The following is a 16,910-nucleotide window of genomic DNA, read 5'->3' on the forward strand; positions in this document are numbered from 1 at the left end:
AGTCTCTGTCTCAGTGAAATAAATGAAAGGTGTTTCAGAAATTCCAAGTGTGTTAATTAAGCAGGAATACCTTAGTATGGGCAGGAAGAAAGGTTGAGTGCTGGAAGCTAAAGAAAATGCTGTGTTGGCAAGGCTGAGAGCGGATATTTCTCATAGAGCAGATCGCAGGGAGTTTTCATGGCTAATTTCTTATCTGTGTTTTCCTGCTGGGACCATCACTTCCATGATTTTTCCCTTTTCTTTCCCTCCCTTTTCCCATTCCCACCCCCTTCTGGTCTGATCTGTCTCTAGGGGATAACCCCACCCAGTGGGTGAGAAAGTGCCTCTCTGCCTGTGTTCAGTGTGATGTGTGCCCTGTGTGCAGTGATTTGGAGTTGATGTTGGCTGTGCAGGGCCCCAGCATTAGTGATGCAATGGATGTAACCTCTTATCTGGCCTTGGTATATCAGTAGAGTTGTTCAGCTCACCCAGGGGGGCAGGTCTGGGCCTCTCCTGTATGTTACACCAGAGATAAAGATGAGCTTTACACAGTGTGAAGCCTTACACAGTGGGATGGGGAATCTGTGCTGGGTTCACAAGGAGATGCTGACTGGTCACCAGCCCCATCCCAATTGGGCAGCTGTTGGCAGGCTGTTGCTGATGGGTCTGTCACAACTGGCTTTCTTATGTGAGGCTCATCTGCTCTCCCTTACACTGAGGTTGGAGGAAGAGCACCCAGCTCCCTCACATGCTGTCTGAGGTGATGGACTGGCTCTGAATTTTGCTGACAAGGACTGTGGTGGAAGTTTTCTGTAGAGGCCCCAGCTCAGGGCAGGATTTTAGCAGGTGTTGAAGTCTCCCTGAGGCCAGTTTCCGGCAAGCTGAAAGCAGCCTTTCAGTGTTACCAGTGATGACATTGGATGAAAAAACATTTTCTTTTAAATAGTAGGTTCTTCAAAGCAAGATGTGAAAAGCAAGAAGTTCTTCCCAAACTAGAAATTGCTTCCTAGAGTAGAGCACCGACAGCTAATGAAAGCCAGATGCCTTGGCCTGTCCCAGGAACAGGAAAGGGAAGAAAAGCCAACCTCAGCAGCCTGAAAATCTACAGTTACAGGAACCTGCTCCTGGATCCAGGGTCTTCCAAGCAATAGAGGAGTTTGGGAAGTGCATGTGTTTGTGACACTGAAGGACGGTGCATGAAGGCAGCAGAGGGGACCTATACTGCTGACACAAACTGAAGCAGCTTCCAACAGCTGGATTGCTTCCAGGATTCGCCTGTAGGGGAGGGAGGATGTTGAAAGCTGCTCCAGGGCACCCAGGGCTCTGTTGCATTAAACAAAGCTCCGGCAAGCCCAAGAGCCTGGCCTGAAGGCTTGCTGTTGCAAAAACTGTGTAGGTGCTTAGGGTCCTTCCTGGATGGAGACTGCAATTAGGAGCTGAGCTGTGACAAGCTGTTCACACACCATCAAAGACAAGCCCAGGTTGGCCACTCATTGCCCCTTACAGCTTTCATGGGGTGGTGCCAGTGTGAAAGGCAGTGCCAGGTTATGCTCCCACGATGTGTTCATCCTACCCTTCTGCGTCATCATTCTGCAGGAAAAGTGGTGGGAGTTGTATGTTTGTGGATGGAAATACATGAGCATGACAGAAATGAGTCTGACGCACTTTCTGAAGGACCAAGGTCACCATACAAGTGTGTGTATATGCAAGAATACAAGTCTGAAGTAGGCGTGTGTGCATGTATAAATGTGTACGCATGTGTCTGTGCGTATATACACACTCAGGCAAAACTGGAATAGGCTGGAAAGTACCTGAAACAGTTACAAATAGTACAGTGGGCAAGAGAAGGAAGTGCCCCCTTTCCCTGAGCTCCTACAGCCAGCCTAGCTCTGCCAAAGACAATGGCAGGAAGCCAAAGGGAAAGAAAGGGATGGGGGGAGGCAAATTAGGCTGGGCATCCTCTGATTCACAGTGGGAGTACCCAAATGCAGGGGTTTAAGTCTTTTTCATGAGCCTTTCATCTGGACTTAAAGGGCTGATACAAGCCATGCTCACTAGCCATGCCCCTGGGCTTACATGCAGGCCTCAGACTGTGGATTTGAGTGAGTCCTGCTGATTTTCTGGGTGGAGATGAAACACTGATTTCCTTTCAGGAAAGCTCATCTCTTCCTTGGAATGGTTAAGTAGTGCTGACAACGCGTATACCTTCTGGGAGGAACACAAGAAGAACAAACCCAGCCAGTTCCAGGTTTTGCAAGCGGTGCAGACATCAGAGAATAATCTCTAGTAATGAGAGACTGATAAGCACTTTGTTACAGCCGCTCAGTGCATGTGCTTGACTGATCCTGAGGTTGGTTAATTCTGCCCTGGTGTCCTGATTCAGAGCACAGGAGAATGCCAGATCCAGGCAGCCACAAGTCTCTGTGTGCTCTGGATCTGGCTCGTACTAATGCTATCTTGAGAGGTGGATCAGCACAGGCAGCACTTGGCATGGGGAGAGCCTCTTCCTGTTCCTCTGCCTGCCCCAGCTGACTCTTCTCACTGCACCATCCTGGCTCAGCTGTCAGATTTTTATTAACGAGTGATCCACGCCAACACCACACAGGTCTTTCAGTTACAGCTGACTCCTAAAAGGCACATAGTCCAGTAGATGCATGTACGTTATTAGTAGTGCAAGTCCAGCAGAACAAGCAGCTCTTCATCGTGTATGGCTTTTGCCAAGATATTCTAGCACAGTTTCCACTTCATGGCAATTAATGCAGTCTTTTCTGTTCAACAACAAGAAGCACTGCTGTCATAGATAGATAGGTCTGCAGAGTTTGAGAGCTTCTCATTCCAATCTGGAAACCCCAGAAAATTGCTATGCCAACACATTTTTCCTGTCATTTAAGCATGAATAAAAATAAAATATTTCAGGATTATTCCATAAATGGCTAATCTCCCCTCGGTTTTCTTCCCCGTTATCTCTCCTAAATAAATATAGCAAGCCTAGTGTCCTGCAGGTCTAGTATCAAGCACATACTAGTGGCTTTGAAATTAAATAAAAGTGGGATTGGGTATTGATGGTATTGATGGATACCGATGGATATCTGACAATGCTTCTCTATGTATCTAGTTTTTTGCAATTTTTGTCATAAATGAAGTACCAACTTGTATTGTTTTATACGGAGAGGTCAAATGCAACTGAACCTTTCTTGTGTACCCTTGCACAGGTTTGAGGAGTATAAAAGATATCAGTAAGAGGGGGAAGTGCTGGCAGAACCTGATCCCAAACTGTTCTCTTTGCCTTGTATCTTACCAGGAGAGTCACTGAGGCAGATGCCTGGATTGAATGTGAATTATTTTAAGCCTTTTTTTGAGGAAGCTGCAGGAGCACAGCTATAGTCAAACAATTTTTCAATGCCATCATCACCAGCAACAGGTATTTACTAAAAAATCAAGCGAACCCTTTTCTAAACATGTAAGTAGAAGACTTGCAGGCTGGTAAAGCATGAGAAGTGGTGTTGCTCAGCAGGCTGTGCACAGGACTGAGTTTGAGATGACCTAGGTTCAGCCCTTGGCTGTAGTGTGGACCTGTACCCTGTGACCTTGAGTTTAGGTCCTTCTCTCTTACCCAGCCTCAGTGTTTGTCTAGCTTTTTTATCTGTGGGAATTGCTAAAAAATGATGAGGTTAAGCATCAAAACCGTAAGTCAAATGAGCTATTGGGGAGGGAATGGAGGACTACCTGAGTTTCTTCTAGCTTTGCTGCTGTCCTTCCAGGCACTGACTCAGTAAAGTCCTCCGCAGTCAAGGACTGGACTTGGACTAGACCGGGCAGGTTGCATAGATACAGTGATCCCTGCTAGCCCTGGCTAAATGGGAAGAGCCTAGCCGTTTAGCTGTAGGTCTGTTGGTGGAGCAGGCCCTATTTATTCATGTAGTTGGGTTCAATTGCAAAGTCTTTGCAGCCAGGACTGTTTTCAATCTGGTGGCTCTGCCCAGAATAACAGGAGCAGGATGTCAGTGGGAGCCTCTAGAGTTTCTGTAGCACAAAACCTGATCAGTCCCTAATAGATAATGTTTCCTGTCTCCAGCTTTTAAGGGAGCCTTGTGGGCCAAGCGGATGGAACTCTTCCTCTGTTTTACTCGTTGCGGTCTCCAGTTCAGGCAGGTATAACAGGGAAGAGCCTGTTCTGCTCCCTCAGCTCTGGATGCTCTCCAGATGCCACTGGGAGACCTGGTGGCTCCTGAGAAAGAAAATATGCCCACAAAGGCTCAATGGAGTGATTACCAGCTATCGCACACATTGGGAAGCCAGTGCTATCTCTGGCTCTGCCCTGATGAAGCTAGGTACCGGCTGGCAAAGGGCCAGGCCTGGGCAAAATGGTCGGGCAGAGTGCAACAGGAGAGCCAGAGGAAGGAAGTGAAGTCAGGCTGTGATCCACACCAGATGCACACTCTAGAGCTCATTACCCCTTGACCATGCGCTGCCCTCATCTGCAGCTACAACTGCTGGGGAGATGCCAAACATGGCAAGGATCCGGCCCATTCCCAAAGCTCTCTTTAGCCCTTTCCGCAGGACCCTGTGCTGGCTAAATGGGTAACACAGAAATCTCCCTCCATGTCCAGACATAGTGTAGTGTTGAAGCATGGCGACTTGTAGAGACTGGTATGATCCCTCCTGGGCTTGGTGGACAGCCAAGGCTGAAAATGTTGGGTGGATAGCAATCACAGAAAACATTTGCATTGTTTATGCATATGAAGAGTCATGGGGTTTAAAGGATATACCCACCCAGTACAACCAGTAAGTAGTTTCTTAAGATAGTCTGCTGTTGGGACACCCAAATCATGGCTTCAGGGAACAGAGGGGAGAAGATCCTGTTCCATGCTGGCAGCAGCCTTCCCTCTGTCCTGAAATCCTATAGGACCAGGAAGACTGGAGCTCCAATCCTAGTGTCATGGCTGAGGAAAGAGAAGGTGAGCTCAGAGGGGTGGCTCCACAGGAGCTTCTGACACGAGGAGATGAGGTGAAAGAGCTGGAGCTTGGCTTTGTCATGGCTCTTAGTAGCATTGATTTCTTCAAAGAAGTAGCAGTTGGAAGAGGAGGGAGCAGAGCAGACACAGCTGTGGGGTAGGAGGCCAAAGAAGAAAGAGGCAAGACAAGGGAAGACTACTGCTAGGACACTAATTCAGCCAAGACAGCTGCACATCTCCTGGTGTGTTGTTTTGGGTTTTTAAATAGATTTTTATACTAACAGACAAGCTGATTTTTTTTTAATGTTTCTCTAGTTCTGAGTCATTTCCTGGGGGGTTGGAAGAAAGCAGCATTTTTCTCAAACCTTTAAAACAAAGTTTTAGGGTTTGCGTTGAGGGTTCTTTGTTTCTTTCCTTTCTTTCAGTGAAACAGCTACATTAAAAAAATGTAGCGTGAAAACCAAACCCAAAGGTTAACAACCCCTAAACTTCTGCCAGAGTTGCTCTTTGCTCACAGAAATGGGTGTCCATAATGAGTAGGCCAAAGCAGCGTACAGGGTGAAAGATGAGACCTGCCAAAGCAGCCCGGCACCAGACTGCTGTGTCATCATATTCACCCGCAGAGGTTGATGCTTTTCCCAGCTCCTACACACGTCACTGGTGTTGGTGTCTGTCTCCTCAGCAGCATGCTGACCTTTCTTCTCGTATACACATCAAAACGGAGTGTTTTGGCAGTGGTTTCTAGCTCAGTAAACCACATGCATTTGCACTGTAGTGGGCATAGCTGGCTATAGCCTCCAAAGCACATGTATTAGTAGATGCTGTTGGTCTGGAGAAGCCTAGTGTGAAACAGTGGTGAGTCTGGATCTTTTTTTGCTAGAAAGCTGGAAGTACAAAGTGTTAGTTAGATCTTTGACTAATAAAAGTGGACATCTGCAATCAAGATAATGTGCTAGAGACTGGAGCCTAATTGAAACCAAAGAAGCAAAGGGGCTACCAGCCTCAGAGCAGCACGCATTGACAATTAAGAGATGCGTTGGCTTTTTGAAAACAAACTGCAGTCGATCACCTTGAAGGAGAAGTCACATCTCCCAAGCACCAGTTCTGTCCTGTCTTGCCTGTGGATTTGGGACAGAAGAACCACCAGCAATGGTGAAACGAATGGCAAAAACCTCCACTCCCACATCAGTGGGTCCTGGACTCATCTTCTGGCCTTTTTTGTTACGAATGTCCTGTAGTACTTGGTGTCCAGAATGTTTTACAACTAGTTTCTTGACAGAGAAGGAAGAAAATATACATTTTCAGAGTTCTTGCTTGTACGTCACGCAGTTGGCATGAGAAGGACCATTGCTCTTGCTTAGGTGTTGGTGTAATTAAGCAGGAAGTCAGAGGCAATGCAGTTACCTCAGATCTAGAGAGCTTAGCTCACTGCAATATTTAGCCAGTTATCCTCCCTAAATAGTATGCAATGAAGCCAGTAGTAGGAGAAAACTTTTAAAGGTATGCTCAGTGATACAGTGAATATGGCAGAAAAATACAAAAGGTATGCTGCTGCGACCATGCACAAAGCAAACTTGATCCTGCCTCTACCCCCAGTTTGTCAGGACTGTTTTTCATGGCACTGATGCTTGCTAGGATCCTTAGCACTTCATGATGTGTAGTAACACCTGGAATTAAATGCTAGCCTGAAGCGCTAACCCTTGAAAGTCAACAAGCACATGGTCAACATCAGGTGCCTGTAAAATACAGCCTGGCTGTTGGAAACAGCTTGATTTCTTATTCACAACAGATTGTATTAACCCATTCTCAACTAAATAGGCAAGAGGCAGTGATTTGATGTTTTAAAAGAAAAGGAAGCAAGTGGATACTGATGACTAATTTCCTCCGAACATCGTCATGTGGGTCATCTTCCTCACATCTTGTTTGTTCTGCTGATTAGTCTTTAGGTAGATATTCATATATCAACTATTATTTTTCCTCTGTGAATTGTGGTTTTCTGCCCTGCTGCAAGTTCAGTTTCCAGTGTAACTGGGAAGCCAACTCCTTTCTAACTACGCAAAAGATGAACTGTGTTTCCTGCAACTTCAACGTCTCTAATGCTAGTGGTTGAGTAATAGCCGGACACAATAGTGTCTTCTGTAAGGAAATATGCCAACAGTTGTTGCTTTAGAACTGAATAAAAGTTACTCTTTTTTATAGTAAAAAAAAAAAAAAAAAGTGTTTTGAATGATTTGAAGCTGCAATAACAGTCCTTTCCAGTCAAAGCTTATTCTTCACAACAACAGGATGCACTGCTCTATTTAAGCAAGTAATAATATTGGTTTTAGTCACTACACACACTTTACTTCCTGTTGGGGGTATTGCACAGAAAACTAGTTCATTGCGTACCAGATAACTAATTCATTGCGTATTTACAGATTTTATATACAGAGATGTTTTCCAATACCATCTGTGTGTAAAGAAAATGTATCTTTGCAATAAGCTAGCATGATCTGTTTATTGGCTGTATGAGCTACAACGAAATTAAGGAGAGCAGCCTCTACAAGTCTGTGTTGCTTTGTTAGGATTAATAAGGCTGTGTGTATTTAGGGTCTCTATGCTTCTGACTTACACTCAGAAAAATTGACTGTCACAGAATGTTCATTCTGGTTGCACAAGACCTTTCACCCAAAAACTCCCAGTTGCTTAAAAGGCAATTACTGGGAGCAATGGCAAGATCTAGCCTAAGGGCTTCTGCATTTGCCCCCTGCTAATGATCTGCTGGAATTCTGTCATCTCACAAAACATGAGCACAGCAGCACTAATTCTGATGTCTGTCTTCCTTACTTATATTAACAGTTTATTTCATGGCTGACTTCCTGTCTTGCTAAGTTAGTTTCTCCATGTCAGGCTGTACTAATGAACAGAGAACAGATTCTGACCTATCTCTTTTCCAGGGGAAAAAAACACAAGCTCAGCTGAAGTCAATGGAGCTGCTCTGCTTTGACCCAGGTGTAAGGAGGATAAGGAGGATCCCATCTGCCTTAAGGTAAATGCCCTGGGGCTTTTCTTTCAGCGAGGCAAATGCTGCTGCTGACATTCTCCTAGAAGCAATTAACATTTCAATCATCTTCGTATTTCAGCAATGCCGTTCCTGTCATACAGCTGAAGCAATAAGACATGACACGCAATGCCCCATGCCTCCAAACTGAGAGGCTGTAATGAGATCCTGAGGACTTCCCTTAAGGTGGAGGACAGTCTGGATCACCTTTAGAGAGACACTGGGGAAGGAAACAATTATCAAGGCTGGTGACAACTTTTAGCGTGCATAGGTAAACCAAGGCTGTGCTGTGGTTTCTAGATTTTTAGAGAAATGTGTATTTTTTTTATCTATCTGTATGTCAGTGGAGGGTTTTTAATCAGAAAACTATCAACATTTGCAGATCCAGGATTTTATTCATCATCTGAAGTCAGACTGAACATCTGCCAGCCCAGACAATTGTTTTAACATCTTCCTGCTGCACTAGCCACTGCTGGGAAGAGGAAGGTGTTAAGACACCATCTAACCCTAAGGGACACATTTCCTTGTCAGTGTAAATCAGGAGCCTCCTTTCAGTACAGCACATTTAGAAATAAAACTGTGATCAGAATGGACCGTGCTTTTCCCCAATGCCAAAATGGGAACTGGGTCAAACTAAATAGTGCACATAAAGGTGAAAAGAGGCTAAGGGGAACTTTGTCACTGAACTTCACCTTTATCCTCTTGTCACATGAATTACGGTCCCTGAACGCTTCAGCTCAAGCCATGTTTAGCTCCTTTATCTCTTACACCCCTTCACCATCCTGTTTGTTCCTTTGGCCAGGTCTTTCACTGCAGTTAATTGACCTGGTTTCACTGATTTCTGTGAAGACTGGCCAAGCCTCTCAAGCTGGAGAAGTGGGTCACCATGCACCATGTACACTAGGGCTCTGGGGGGAGGTTGCCTTGAGTCCCTCTTAACTGAGGAGCCTTTTTGCTGACACGTGAAGCTGCATTTTCTTCTCTATTTCACCAGACTATGATGCTTCCGTAGAAGGAACGCCTGGGAAGTGGTGTGAGGAAAAGGAGGGTCTGGTGACTCAACATCTGTGCGAACCCTACATATGTTGGTTCAGATAAACTTAACTCGAGACTTCTTCAGTTTGAGAAGCTTCAAACAGAAAACAAAACCAGCAGATTGTAGCTCCCCAATGAAGGGGTTATTGCCAAATGGATGCACTGCATCAAGCGCTTACAAGAAACAAACATATCCAAGAGGGAGGAATAATCCTTCTGTTAAAATTACTGCAAACAAAACTATGAATGTTGCCATCGCTGTTGAAATTTAACAGAATGGAATTTCCATCCCTCAAAAAACTGCATTTTGCCCGAAGTGGGAAGCAGAAGGTTTTTTATTTAATTAAAAAAAAAAAAAATATATATATATATATATCTGTATCTATCTATATTAAAAGAAGCTACAGGATCTACCCTTCAGACCCACTTTCTTTTTAGACCAGGCTAAAATTATACTTAGAGTTGTATTAATTAAGATAAATGATCAGCTCTGAAAAGACCCAGTCCAGAAAAAAAAAAAAGGAAAGTAACTTGGACAATTTTATTCATTGCAATGGAAGTACTGGACTGTTTCAAGCTAAGCACCAGATTAAGTACTTAAGCAGTTCAGAGCCAAAATTCATCCAATTTCTGTAAGATAAAAACCAATCCCATTTCAGTACAACTAGTGTGTTTTATCAGCTTCCTTTTGAAATTTGTGAAACAGACACCTCCCAGGCTGAATCACAGAGATGCTTGGAAATGGTAGTGATATTTGCTATAAAACAAAGGATCCCAATGAAAATTATGTGTTTCACACAGGAAGTTTTCCAGTGCCTTTCTGAACTTCTCAGACCTTCCTCTTTTGCTTTTCAACTGTGCAATGCAAGCTGGTAATGGCTATGGTTAGACTGGAAAAGGATGGCTAAGTGAAGCAGCAGATACTTAGAGCTACGTACCACTCTTGATCCACCTATTCACCAGTGCCTTCACTACAGGAGGTACCTTCAGTGACAGTAAGAAGCTAGCAAGCCCCTGGTCTAGAATGCAGCTCTGGCATTTAACATGATCACTGAAAGCCTTGCTGGTGCAAATCAGGCTGATTCAGAGGTGTCTTCTCTTGATAACCAGTGCACACAGATCTGTCAGCCTGGTCACTACTCTGAAGGGCTGTGAGGCATCATGTCCTACGGCATTTGTAGAATCCAGTCTTTATTACTTGCTAACAGACTTGAGCACTAAACTTGATTTACTACTGAATGATGTGAAAGCAGTGTGATATTCATATTCTCTGGTTGTGGGAGAGTAAGGAATGTGTCCTTAGCTGTAGGATGGTGCTCAGCAAATTGTGATGGTCACAGAATTGTTCCAATTACACCATCAGTATATCTATGATTAATACGTGAAAGCCAAGGCAGGCAAACATATGCTTTGGGTTTTATCTTCTGCACAAGCCTCTAATCTTTCCTCAGGATATTACCATGTAGTTTATCAGGACCTTGGCACTAATTTTTAAAACCTCGAGATTTCAGCCAGAAAGATCTGGCCATTTACTGTTTTTCTTTCTTATAAAGGCAGTTGTTGTTGTTACCTCATTAACTATTTAGCATCCTGCAATCAGCTTAGCTTGGTGAAACCTCAGCATTGTAAACCCTGAAGGGAAAATGTCATTGCTCTCCTGAACTGATACATTTCGGTTAGTAGAGATTTAAAAACACAAGGAACAAATCCTTAATAAGATATAGTTGCTAGAAGATACAAAATAACTACTAAGCTGATTTACATCTGTTTCCTTTTGCATTTATTTTGCCTTATCTAATTGCATACTTAACATTAATCTGATATCACAGTAACTTGGATTATTCTGTTTCTGTGTTTAGCCTCCACGTCACTGTCATTGAATTTCATTACTGCTACTTCACCAGCAAATAATGAGTGTCTTTTCAGTTACACACCAGACTCCTTCAGTCAAAATGATTAGCAGAATGTCTCTTTAAAAACCTCTGTCAGACAGAGGTATGAAGAATGACTGTGCTAGCTCCAGTCAGTTCTGTATTGTCAGGGAGTTCAGAGTATAGTCTGGTAATTACATATAAAGTAGGATGATATTCTGAAAAATTGGGGGGCAAATCTGTGGAAAGCTTTATATGCTTCAGAAAGAAAACCTATCTTTTGAGCAAGCACGTTTCCCTTAAAGTGCTTCATATATAACAGTGAATGTTGCACAGCAGGTTCAGCAAAAAAGGGGGAAATTGATATATTTTTTAGTAGGATTGTAAATAATTTTGGGTGGTTTTTATTTTTTTTCCCTTTTCTGGCAAAGTTGAGTCAAAAAGATGGTAAATGTTCTTTTCCTTTAAAGAAATGTGAGAGGCTGCTTCTGCTCATCATTTTTCAATGTTGAGGTGTAGAGGGCTCACTCATGGGGTACAGGCTGGGGTAAGATTGGCATTTTGCCACACAGCAGAGCACTTGCCCACCCACAGCAGTATAAGGGGCTCTCAAGGAGACCCTCTTAGCCATCCTGGCTGGCCAACATCCGTGGCAGGATGTGTCATCTAAAGACAAAATGGGGCCTGAAAATAAGAATATTAAGTGCTTCCTGAAAAGGGAGGGCTGACCCGAGCATGGCCCCTGTACTCAGCACTGTGCTTGTTTGCAACTCTGCAGGTGCCAAGTGTGTTGATTGTATTAGAAGAGGATAAATACAACCTGATAAGGACAACTGTGTTGTTCTGCATGTTGGTGAGAATAATCAGTTGCAAAGAAATGGAGTGCAGAGCCAACAGAGCAAGCAGCAGTTGGCTGAAAAGGTATTGGGGTTGGAGTGGACTGCATGCTCAAGGCCAGCAGTGTCATGCAGCTCTTCATAACAAACAAAAAAAAAAAGAAAAAAAAAGAGTAAAAAAAGGCAAACATCATACTAGGATAGATTAGTGAAAGTGTGGTCTATAAGCTGTGAGGTCATCCTATTATTCTACTCAGCATGAGTAAGGCCACAGCTGGGGTGCTATATCGATCCTGGGGCTACTCACTTGAGGACAGCTGTGGTCAGCTTAAGAGAGGTGAAGAACAGGGATGACTCAGAAAGAGAAGTGACAATGAAAAGTTGAAGGAACATCTGAAGAAATGACTGACAGAGGCAGTGACAAATCTGTAAATAGCTGCTATGAAGATGAAAAGAGATTAATCTTAATGGCAATTGCAGGAAGGGTAGTGGTAGGCCTAAATAGTAGAAACATATAGCTTGGAAATTAAAAGAATTGCCAGTGGGAATACTGGAGGCACAATGGAATAAGTTGTCTGAGGTTGCCCCACTAGATGTATTTAAGAACAGGTTAAAACATGTTAGTTAGACATTGCATGGGTTTGCCTCCAAGCAAGACCAGGAGACCTCCTAAAACATCACTTGATCCTATTTTTTTAAGCTTCTGTTCTTGGCTGTAATTGTACTGTTTTTTTTTAATTTTAGGGACCAAAAGAAGACTTTTCTTTTAAGTTCCCCTAGGTGATGAACATCAGGGTTTGATCTTTCAGAAACCACAATGACTAAAAGCCCTGTGTGGGAATTCCGTTTGCCAGCAAAATGACTGAGAGCAGGGCACTCTCTCGGTGAAGTGCCACCTCTTCTCCTCTCAGAATGTGTCGAGCTAAAAGGTGCAATATTTGGTTTCAAGTAATGGCAACAGTTGCAGGGAGCTGGTGAGGAACAAAGCCAGAATGTGTCATTTCTGCTGCGTCCATTTGCTCTTCTCATAGAGAGGAGCATCTCTGCTCCTGTTCTCCTACCATGAACAGCTGCTTTTCTCATTGGTCCCACATGCCCAATTCATTTAGCCAGTGCTTCATACAGAGTACACTTGTGCTTACAGCAGCAGTTTTGGTAGCTTCTTCTCTTCCCTCCAGATTCGTTTTTGCCAGCACCTAGTGACAGGTAAAGTAACCCCCAGTAGCACCATGAGAGAAGGGAGTATGTTCCACAGTTCAGTTCCCTGCTTCCTTATGCACTGATAAAAGCATGTTGCCATAGCACAGGTTTTATCCTGGCTTTCTAGGGAGAACAGGGAGATAACAGCTTAAAGAGCAGGAAGGGAGGAGCAGGTAATGCTTGAGAATTGGGTGATCTGGATTCCAGCCTGAGAGGCACACTCCAGGTGAAAACATGGGGCCTGCTTTTTAGACTTACAACTCTTTCAGTGATTCCAGGGATGGTCTCAGACCAATGGCATTTTTTGTTTGTATGATTTGAAAAAAACAAGTTTGAATGATGTTGAAAAAAAAAATCAATCCACCTCCAGTAAGGAATAAAAACCCCCACCCTTTGCACTTCTGTGCTTGCACTTTGAACAAATTAAACAGAGAAAGAAATTCAAGCTGTTAGAAGTTTATTCCAGCTGAAGAATATGTTTCAGAGTTTGGATGTGAAAACTGTCTTCATTTGACAGACAGCTGGAAGGGTACACATACTTCAATAAAGCCCTGCTGATTTCCACCAGGCAGTCGCATGCATAAGCCTAAATATACTTTTCTATTTTAATTACATGACCAGTACTCATGAATGGGAGCTTGAGCTTTATCTCCACTGACCCTGAAAATCACCTGGAGGTTTATGATGAAATGAAGCACATGTTTTTTGTGTTTGGTTTTGGTTTTTTTTTTTTTTTTTCCCTGGGAAATGAGGAAACACAAAAACTTGTTCTAGTTTTTAGTTTTTTCAGGAAACAATGTGATACACCATCACAGCTTCATTACTGCAAGAAAATTTGGAGATTCTCCACTTTGGTTTCTGTGACATACATGAGATTTGGCAGCTGTACACAGATACTCAGATCAAGATACCATACATGACAGCCTCTGCCCTGAATATCTGCATGAGTATAAACCACATGAGCAGTAATTCTGGCTCCTGCTGATAAATCAGATCATCTTAATAGATGAATTATTGCAATGAATGAAAATTCTGTCTGCACCTCTGTCACATTAATGACTGTAGTGGTGCCGAAACACACAAAAAAGCTTTTAATTGATAGCCTGATTATGGGTCTAGCCACAGTGATACAGAGCTCTGGCTCTGTGCAGATTTTGTCTGGGAGCAATGCCTCAGTGCTTACTCCAGTTTCAGACCTAAACAAAGGCATTTGTTATAGACTGATAGAGGTCCTAAAAAGTCTTTACAGTGCGCATGCTACATGCACACTAAATGCGTGGATAGGAGTGAAGTGTGGATCAGCTTTCTCTGAAGGTCATCACGACTGCTGGGAGCCCACAGGAAGCCAGGGATCCTAGTGAGCATCCTGGATGTATCAGCAGAACAAGAATTCTCACAAAGGGATAGGATGGAAAATGGTGGACAAGGGACAAGGACATGCATGCAAAGAGAAATACAGCTACGTGAATTTCAGCAGGGACCGATTTTCCCCAATATTAGGTGACTGCATGGTAGAGAAAGTGATTTTGATGTGGTCTGCTACAGTTAGTATTCCTTTCTTTGCCACCCGCCCCTGGGTTTTCTGTTGTTTTGTTTGGGTTTTTTTTCCCGTTTTTCTCTCTCTCTTACGCATTATCTTCACATCCGTGTCTTAACTATTTTTCACAATTCTTTTCCCTAAGGCTTTCACTATGCTTCATCCCAGTTCTTCCCAATACAGCTATGCAGAATTACAAACCCTTTCATTTCCCATGACACTGCTTACATTAACAGGGCAAAAATCAGCCTTTTCTTGCCAGGTTACACAGCCATCCTCCCTGCCACCCCTGAATGGCTCCAGACTGCTGTTCCCTTGAGGACTAAACTAGATTAAGATTTATTAAACCCTTAGCCCCCAGTTTGAATGATATATGGCCTCAGGCATTAGGCACTAAGGTGAATGCACACTGCTTCTTTGTAAAGGCACAGTAAACCATGTTACAGAGTGCACTGCCCCAGGCATTTCTAAACTATCTTGTCCTGTGTCAGCAAGATGCCTTAAAAACTCTCTATAGAGCTTTTATTGCTCCATTCTCCCTCGGCTCCCACCCTGTGCATTTCAATACAGTAAGGAAAGGACTTCATCCTTAATTGAAATTCCTTTCATCAGCCCTGATATAGTCTGAACAAAGATACTGACATGAAAAAGCAGTCAAGAACATATCTTTAAAATGTCAATTTGCCAGTGACAGGCATAAAATGCAGTCACTGCAAATCAAGACTCTAAACCCTCATTGTATATCACAAAGCTGCCACTTCCCCATCTCCCTCCCAACCCTCACATAAGTTTTGATGTTTGTACATCTTTGTTTTCCTTTCCACATTCTTTTCATACTGTATTCACAGCAAATCTGAAGCTAGCTGTGTCTTGATTGAAGTCCTGGAAACCTTAGAGAAAGCTCTTTTAAACCCTCAATAGTACCATTTCTCTTAGCTTCATACTTCTGAAGAAATTGATCATTCAAGTTCTGTGGGTTTCTCTGCTTTTTTTTTTTTATTATTATTATTCATTCTGGTGAAGTAATTGATGCACTTTTGTCCATACAGACCTTTAAGTTTATTGCTACATGGGTTTACATGGGAGGAAATTGCTACAGTCTTGCTCAGCTGCAGCAAGAGAAGTAAGAAATGAAAGTTTTTCCACTGGTACAATGTAGGGAAGGATACACCCAACAGAAAAAAACGTAAGTATGGGCCATCTACTGGAAGTTATATTTAGTTTGCTTACCCTGGGTGACTAATGTAGGTGTTACACCTTAAAGTCGTGACCATACAGAGACCAAGGTCTGGGACTCTGCTTGTGTGATCGGAAACACCCACCACCTTCTTGAGCTTCAGGCCAAGCTAAGCATGAGAACTAGCTTAAGCAATTTGCAAAGGAGGCTGCTGTGCTGGACTGCCATGGATGGATGAAGAGCCATGGCCCCAGTGCCTGCTTTGATCATGGCAGCATCTTGAAAGGGATGCAGTGCATTCTTGCCAACAGGGAGGCTAGTCTCTGTGGGGTGGAGGACCTGTCATATCCAAGAAGTAGCAGTTCCTGCCCTGACTCTCCCTTCCTCCTGGCAACAGAAGGATCAGCAAGGCCAGCCCCAGGGGACTCAGTGTCTCGCTCCCCTTCCTTGCTCTATCCCTTCCATCTACTCTCCGTTTCCTCTGCATCAGTGGTTTAGCATTAGCCTGGCACCAGTTTGTTGGGGGCAGCAATATTAAATTTTACACACCCATCTGAGAAACCTGAAACTGGCTTTGTTTCTGGATAGCTGTTCACTTTAAAAGATCTTAAAAGTTATCAACACCTTTTTGTTACTCCTTATTAGTTATAGAAACAGATCAAATTAAAATCTAATCATACAACTAAAGACAAGCAAATGGAAGAATACATGGAAACCACAAGATGCTGCTGGCCAAACAGCACAAGGTAGGTATAATTTTCAGTACCTGATTCTCTACCAGCTTTGGCTGGTTCAGTTTTTGCAGGTTCTCTTTTGAGGCCTCTCTAAACCATCCCCATCATATGATCCCTCTTTTTTCATTAACTCCACTGGCCAATGCTGTGCCAGTAGCACATCCCGTACAGCACCCTTAACTTCATTGACAACATTTTCACAGTTTCTCACACAATCTTTCATCTTCTTTTCACTAGCACTACAGTGGTATCTGCCTCCAGTGAGTTCTTGATGCCACCATCTGTTGCCTGTGCATTGTCTTTTTTAGACACACCACTTCCTGCTACATCTGCTTCTCTTACATTTGGGAAGGTCCCCTTCCATCCCCAGAGCAATTTTTCCTTTTTCAAATCCTTCCTTCAAGCACACCTTCACCCAGAAACTGCAAATAATGTGACAGCAACTTGGCTGATGACAGTACTGCCAAGTATGCTGATTAATACTGCTTCATTATTTCCCCACCACCTCAGTTTGGTAGACTCCAGTGTGATGTCTTGCCTTGTGCT

This window comes from Neopsephotus bourkii, unplaced genomic scaffold, assembly GCF_033783945.1.
Source record: "Neopsephotus bourkii isolate Nb327-2 ecotype Australia unplaced genomic scaffold, CSIRO-AGI_Nbou_v1 NB_1572, whole genome shotgun sequence".
NCBI lineage: Eukaryota > Metazoa > Chordata > Aves > Psittaciformes > Psittacidae > Neopsephotus > Neopsephotus bourkii.